The sequence below is a fragment of the Mytilus galloprovincialis genome, chromosome 11, assembly GCF_965363235.1.
Source record: "Mytilus galloprovincialis chromosome 11, xbMytGall1.hap1.1, whole genome shotgun sequence".
Lineage (NCBI taxonomy): Eukaryota > Metazoa > Mollusca > Bivalvia > Mytilida > Mytilidae > Mytilus > Mytilus galloprovincialis.
Window position 1 is genome coordinate 16,055,379 of NC_134848.1, and position 7,551 is coordinate 16,062,929.

Genomic DNA, 7,551 nt, shown 5'->3' on the forward strand with positions numbered 1-7,551 from the left:
GGCTATTTCTTGTGCTTTAAGCATCAAATCTTTGATAAAGAAATTGAAAGAAGAAAAAATAGATGACCGTACATTCAAAAGAGAAACCACCAAAAAGATCTCTGGATCTGCTGCTGCTGCAGCTGCTGGTGTTGGTGGAGCGGTTATCGGTCAGATAATCATACCTGTTCCAATTGTCGGTGGAATCGTTGGTGGTTTAGTCGGTGGTCTGATTGGTCGATTATCTGGAACCGTTGTTTCTGGAAAAGTGTATGACATTGTAGAATAAAGCCTTTCATTTAACTATTAGCATGTACACTATATATATATATATATATATAGATTCTTACATTGGTACCAGTGGATTCTCGGATTTATCCTCGGCGAGGACTTTAAAATTTATAATTTAACTATCGAGATTTAAAGAAATCGATAATCCACAAGTAACTATGTAAGAATCTGTTTCTCTAATGATTAAACAATATTTTTTTCTTTTATTTTGTTAAAAGAAAACCCCCTCCGAGTGCTTTTCATATTCCACGAATTGTCGATTTCTCAACACCTGATAGCACATTTTGATTCATCCAGTTACTTAAAAAGGTTATGACCCTTGAAATCATCCTATCATATTTTGAGATCACCGGCAACCACACGTTGATTAATTTGTTTTATACAATGGGTTCGGAAAGGGATAAATTTCCATAGAAATATATAATCATTCCGTGTGAGGAAGCTAATTAAATCAAATTTAAACAAATCAAATAACATGTGCATCTACTCTGTTTGTTGTTTTTATCTCCTGTTTTTGTTTAATAAGCATCAGAAATCTCTACAGAACACTTTTTAGGCGCATGTTAAAAAATAAACCTCTCAGAGCAATTTATACTCACTAAATATGTCGGAACGTCACTATCTGCCCCGCCTATTAAAATCATCAAGGCACTTTTCGGGGTAGACACTTGGCAATAAACGTCCTTCTAACTTTTTTTACACAAAATCCAAAGCTTTTAAAATTTGCAAAATAGAAGCGCAATACTAACGTAATACAAATATCGGTAAATCTTTAAAGTTGACTCGCATACTACAAATTACCTCATTATGTGTAGGCGTGTTCATGTAGAAAATAAAGTGTTAGTATAATTGAAAAAGATGATGTAATTGTGGTTATCACAATTGTAACATATCCGTCATCAAATGTGAATCAAGTATTACATAATTATCAACCTAACCTTCTCGTGCTGTCGTTATCGTAATAAATGGAATGAAAAAAGGTACACGTACAAAAGTTGGTGTGTAATTCATTATCATACGTGTCAGGCCGGGTTTTTTCTCGTTAAAACTGTTTACCGTTTGTCTTTTATAGCTGGCTACGCGTTGTTGATTTCCTTAGATAGATAGATAGATAATTTTATTAACCAATCATGGTGCCCAAAAGTTGAGCTATACAATCAAATGAATTACAAAATAAAGCACAGAAAATGATTAGAATGATTAAAGTACATTTAAACAAAAAAACCACATGAATACACATTTACACTAATTAACCTAATATTAACCAAGTTATTGACAAAACATAGTTGTTATGGGTGCCACTGTGACCTGGAGAAATTACATAAATCTTTATAGTTCTAGGTCTATGGGAGACAACTCCTTATGTCTATGTTGATATACACTGTACATGTATATTTGTTTTCTTCCACATCATTTGAAAAGAAATATGACATGCATTTATCCTTATCTTATTCTCTTAATACAAACGTCAATCAATATTTAGTCGTTAACTTCACAATGCCCCATACACTCATGACATAATGAAATAGCTTATAATTCAACAGTTTCTGCATAATTTGAAATGTCAGGAATCCATAAAGAAAGACAAAACTTAAAAAGAAAGAAAGAGAGTCAATCAACTGGTAGTTCATGCATATGAGATAGGTAAATCGTGAGCAAGTTCTTAGTGCTGAAATAACTTTTCTTAAACGAAGTCTTCATGTGTGGTGGAATATAACGACTGAAATAGGGCGGACTAAAATTAAGTTTGACAGCTTTAGCCGTACTAATATTTCTTTTATTTAACTTGACCAAAGCACTGCTTCACACAAAGTTTCAGCACCTAAGTCAATAATAACTTTGAAAAGTGTATAAACAAAATGCCAGTTTTACACTATTTACACTAGGGTCTAACTAAACGAAAACCAATGGACGATAAGTGTGTCCTTGGACCATGTATAATTATATAAATTATTGTACCTTATGTTCGGAGTCGTTTTTTTTTTTATTTGACTCGTGAGTTAATGATGGTGCAAATATAAAATATTCAATGTTAATCTTGGTAGCTATGATGAGCTTATTTACACGACATAATTGACTTTGCAAATGAAACTGATAAACTTTTCCATTGTCCTCGTAGGCATATTTCGAGATTGTGTTTTTTTTTTCTGCCTCTGTGCAGCTTCATCTTTTCTTCCTTTATGATTATCAAACTTTTTACTAACTTGTATTGTTTTTATCTTTATTCTGGAATGTTTTCCCAAACAGTAATGATAATTGTTCGAACGAAAATAGTTCACACCGTATAAACGTCATTCTAACAGTTAACTTTTGTACAACAATAAACAAGTTTAAATGAAATATTAGTCGGATAGTCGTACTTTAAGACAAGTGTCTAGTTAAAGGCTAATTAAATGCTGAACATGTTGAACACCTAATTTGTATAACAAAAAACTTAAAAGGCAAAAAGGAGACGACATTTAAAACAAAGATTAATTATTTTTAATTTTAGATAATAAGCAGCATTTTAGCTTAAGCATATTGTAAATACTTCTCATTAACGATCATTCGTCCCTTACTTGGAAATTCTAGCCACATTGCAGTCTTTTTTCTTAATACTAGCTTTGGTTATTGTATCTCATTCGAAAGTAGTGAATTTTAGATTAAAAGAGGTTGGTATGATTGTAAAGATAAGGTTGATATGGTTCTTAATTATCATGAAAAATGAATAGCAGATATTCACTCTAACATAATTTATATCTACTTATTTGTGGAATCAGAATGAAAAAAGCTATTAAGGCATTCACAATATTATTTCAAGCTTTGTCGGTAGGAACAGCAAACTTCTTATCGTGAAGAGATGATAGAAATTCCACAGCCTCTTTGTCTCTAAAAAAAAGACCTTGGTCGATAATTCACACAGTTTTTTCAACTTATGATATCGACGTTTCATCAAAATAAAATTGAGAAGGGAATTAGGAATGTGTCAAAGAGACAACAACCCGACTATAGAAAAGACAACAGCAGAAGGTCACCAATAGGTCTTCAGTCCAGCGAGAAATTCCCGTACCTGGAGGCGTCCTTCAGCTGGCCCATAATCAAATATATATACTAGTTTATTGATAATGAACGCCATACTAAACTCGAAATTTTACACAAGAAACTAAAATTAAAAATAATTCAAGACTAACAAAGGCCATAGGCTCTTTACTTGGGACAGGGGCAACAATGCGGCGGGGTTAAACATGTTTATGAGATACCAACTCTCCCCTATACCTCTAGCCAATGTAGAAAAGTAAACGCAAACCAATACGCACATTAAAATTAAGTTCAAGAGAAGTCCGAATCTGATGTAAGAAGATGTAACAAACAAAAAATAAACAAAATGACAATAATACATAAATAACAAAATGACAATAATGCATAAATAACAACAGACTTCTAGCAGTTAACTGACATGTCAGCTCCAGACTTCAATTAAACTGATTGAAAGATTATATCTTTATCATAAAAATGTTAGGCATAAGCCCTCCCGTTAGTGGTTTAGTATCATACCATCATAACATATATGAGAAGAACATAACCCGTGTAAAAGCCTGATTGTTCTGTCCCATTCTAAAAAACCCACTAGTTCAACTTTTGTTTGGTTTAGCCCCACCCTAGCGTAGTCATCAATGGAGTCTATTATTATTATGTTTCCAATTGATGTTTTCCTGGTTCTATTAACATAGGATCAAAAGCAGATAACATCCGAAGGCTATCAATTGGTCTGAAATGCTGCAAAAGAATTCCGCACACCGACGTGTGCCTCAGATGGCCCTTAAAAAATGTGTGCTTGTTCAGTGAAATTGACCGTCATGCTTAAGGATGTTAAAATCCTCAAAAATAACATGGATAGTATTGTTCTAAAACAGTGTCCCTCGACATGTTCAATACTTGCTTAAAGTTTAATACTTAGGTTGCAATGTAACTGTTGGATATCAAAAAAGAAACAGACTGACTTTGAACATAAAGTGGAATTTAAAATTCCTTTATTGGATACCTGAAGGAATTTTTCTTTAAAAGTTATTCCTCGGGAGACACATAAATCACAGATCGGTCAGCAAATATTTGATTATGACACATAAAAAGAGGGACGAAAGATACCAGAGGGACAGTCAAACTCATAATTCGAAAATAAACTGACAACGTTTTGCTAAAAATCTAAAAATGAAAAAGACAAAAAACAATAGAACACATGACACACAACATAGAAAACTAAAGACTAAACCACCAAAAAATAGGGGTGATCTCAGGTGGTCCGTAAAGGTAAGCAGATCCTGCTGAACATGTGGCACCCGTCGTGTTGCTTATGTTTTAACAAATTCGGTAAATTGTCTCACTCGGTAGGTCACATCCATGTTAGAAAGGGGATTGTAGGTTACCATAACACCGTACGTTATATTTGTAGATATATATTCGATTGCAATCGTACAACCGCATAACACTGTGTGGGATTTTTTGGCGTAAATAGCACGTGACCGAGCATAAAGTTTCAGCTGAGTTATAATGTACATTGTTATTAAATGTTATATTAGTATTTAGTTCAAAATCAATACTACTTCTATCTAATTTTTGAGATATAGTTTTATTCATTCTAATGTGACGTAATTTTTGTGCTGTTACAGAATTTCAACTAATGTGACGTAATTGTTGTGCCTTTTCACCACTTCGTATGTGACGTCACCCCTTTTTTCCACTTTTTGCGTTGATGCCTTGACTAAGTCGGATGTGTCTATTTTTTGTGTTGGTTTATGTATGTATCCGTGTTTTGTTTTTTGTTTTCTATAATTATTTAATACTTGTTATTAATATTCATTTGATAAAATTTACTGTTTGCAATTGCATAAATTGTTCTAAATAATAAGGATGTTCTTATCCAAAGCAGAAAACCCTAGCCGTATTTGGCAAACACTTTTTGAACTTTTGGTCCCCAGTGCTGTACAATTTTGTACTTGTTTTGCCTTTCACAGATTTACAAGCAATATATTTTTGAGAAAAAGGAGACAATACAACATGTATAATGACGTAGTCTTTAATCTTTGTGCTGTTACAAAATTACTATCTATGAGGTCTAAATTGCAACAAGTACGGTCGGAGACTCCAATGTCCATATTTTCATGAATATTTTTTCTAACAACTAACTGTCATCCTGCTTCCATCAACTGTTTTTCTTCAAAGTATTATTCACTTGTACTTGTTATAGTTTACTTTTAATTTCAGATATTCCCTCATCTAATGTTTGTGTTATCATTTTAATAGCTCCCTTCATCTGCCTTTGAAAATGTATTTTCTGATTTCGTAAATGTACCATTGTTTCATGTTCAAAATTTTGTAATTGTATCTCGTCATTGTTAAGACAAAAAGAAGCTGCGTACAATGAAATACTTTTGGTTTGCTGTTTGCTTCCATACCTGTCAACCTATGACGATGAAAATGCAGGTCATGACCTGCATTGAAGAATCAAATCTCAGGTCATAACGCGTACGAACTTTTTCGAGCTGAATTTCAGTATTTATGGTACATTTTCTTATAATGTATATCAAAGATACCAAAACATCAATGCATGTTCACTTTGTTAAGTCATTTTAAATCTTATTAAATATTATTTCATTGCACTTTTAAAGATTTTTATAAATTTGTGTAACTCAGTCTTATGTGCTTTACTTTTTGAGAAAAAATACTACAATCATCAAACACTAGAATTTAATGTAATTCTTAAATGTTTGAGACTATTGACTATGTAACCATAATATTTTTCATTGAACAAGGAAATTAGACTATGATAAAGTATAGTAATACAGTTAAAGGAAGTATAAATGTAAAAAATAATTTTCAACTTTTTAAAAAAAATTGTATAAAGGTATAAAAATAATGAAAAGTTATTTTTCAATATATATTTGAATTTTATATTTTTATGATTAAATCTTTTTCACCCATAAAACGTAAATATAAGGAATAATTTTAAATGGTGACAAACAAGGGGAAGTAACTCTAGTTCAGTTTGTAAACCAATGGTGCAATTTATTTACGACCTAAAGCTAAGGTAATTGGTGTTAATTAACAGTGTGTTTGACACCAAAGCTGTCAAGTGAAGCCATGCACTTAATGGGTCACTTAATTTAACAGTTTACATAGCTAGATGAACTTCCTGTTCATGGAAGAATTACGAATTTGCCGGTATTTCAAAGGAATGTTACTTATGAAATCAATCTCAAGGCTAAGAAATACGGGTGAAATCGGGTCATTTTCGGAATTCCCGGGTTATTTCAATGACGCGGCGGGTGTTCCGGGTGATCCAGCTTCTGTCATTTAATCTATATTCAACTTTCTGTTGTTCTTCTTTTATTGTATTGAATAGGTCATTTTGATGACAAGCTTTTTTTTTTGTCAAGTCCAGTAGCAAACCAATTATTACTTGTCGTGCTTTTTGAAATTCTGTTTTCATACTAGTGCTCTGTTCCTTTTATTTCGATAATTCATCTTGAAGACGACATTTTGTCCATTCGGCATTACTTATTTCATAATTAAATTAAGTTTCATAATGTTCTATTATTCGGAGCTTCTCAAGTTCGTTAGTTCTCTCCGATCCGTATTTTTGCTTGACATTTAGAAACTGCTTCCTAGTCTACGTCAAAAGTATAACTTTTGCCGTCGTTTCCTGCTGCATTTTATCAATAAGCTGTTTCAATAACGAAACATAAGACACATTATGTTTGTTAGAGGCTTCAAACTAGCTGCCTGTAATTGCAAGTACTCTCAGATTTGTACTTAGTGTTTTTTTGTTGTTGGCATATACAAGTTCCCTGCAACACCACTCTGTGATGGATTTCTATTTGTATCCATCTGATGAGTTAAGCTCTTTTCAACTCATTTTAGTAAGTCGTTTTTATGTTGTACTGCTACACTACTGTGCCAGCATAATCAAATATTTGCACAGCAAATTTCTATCTTAAGGGTCCGAGGTCGTATCGAATGCATGCGCACTATATAGGTGAGGTTATTCGTTTGACATAAAAACGCCTAAAAATTACACATATTCGGTCCTTTCTTAACTACCTTTTCTGGTTACGAATTCTTCGTCCCAAATGCTGTAGTCCGGGATGTATGACTGAATCGAGTCAATGTTTTTTCTCCTGTTAGACTAACCACATGACATTGAAGAATAACAGCAAGAACAAAAAGATTCAAAATTGAAATATTGCATTTAAAAATGTTCCACTGATATGTGTTTGTACCTCATTTAAATGTTGTACTAGTCTT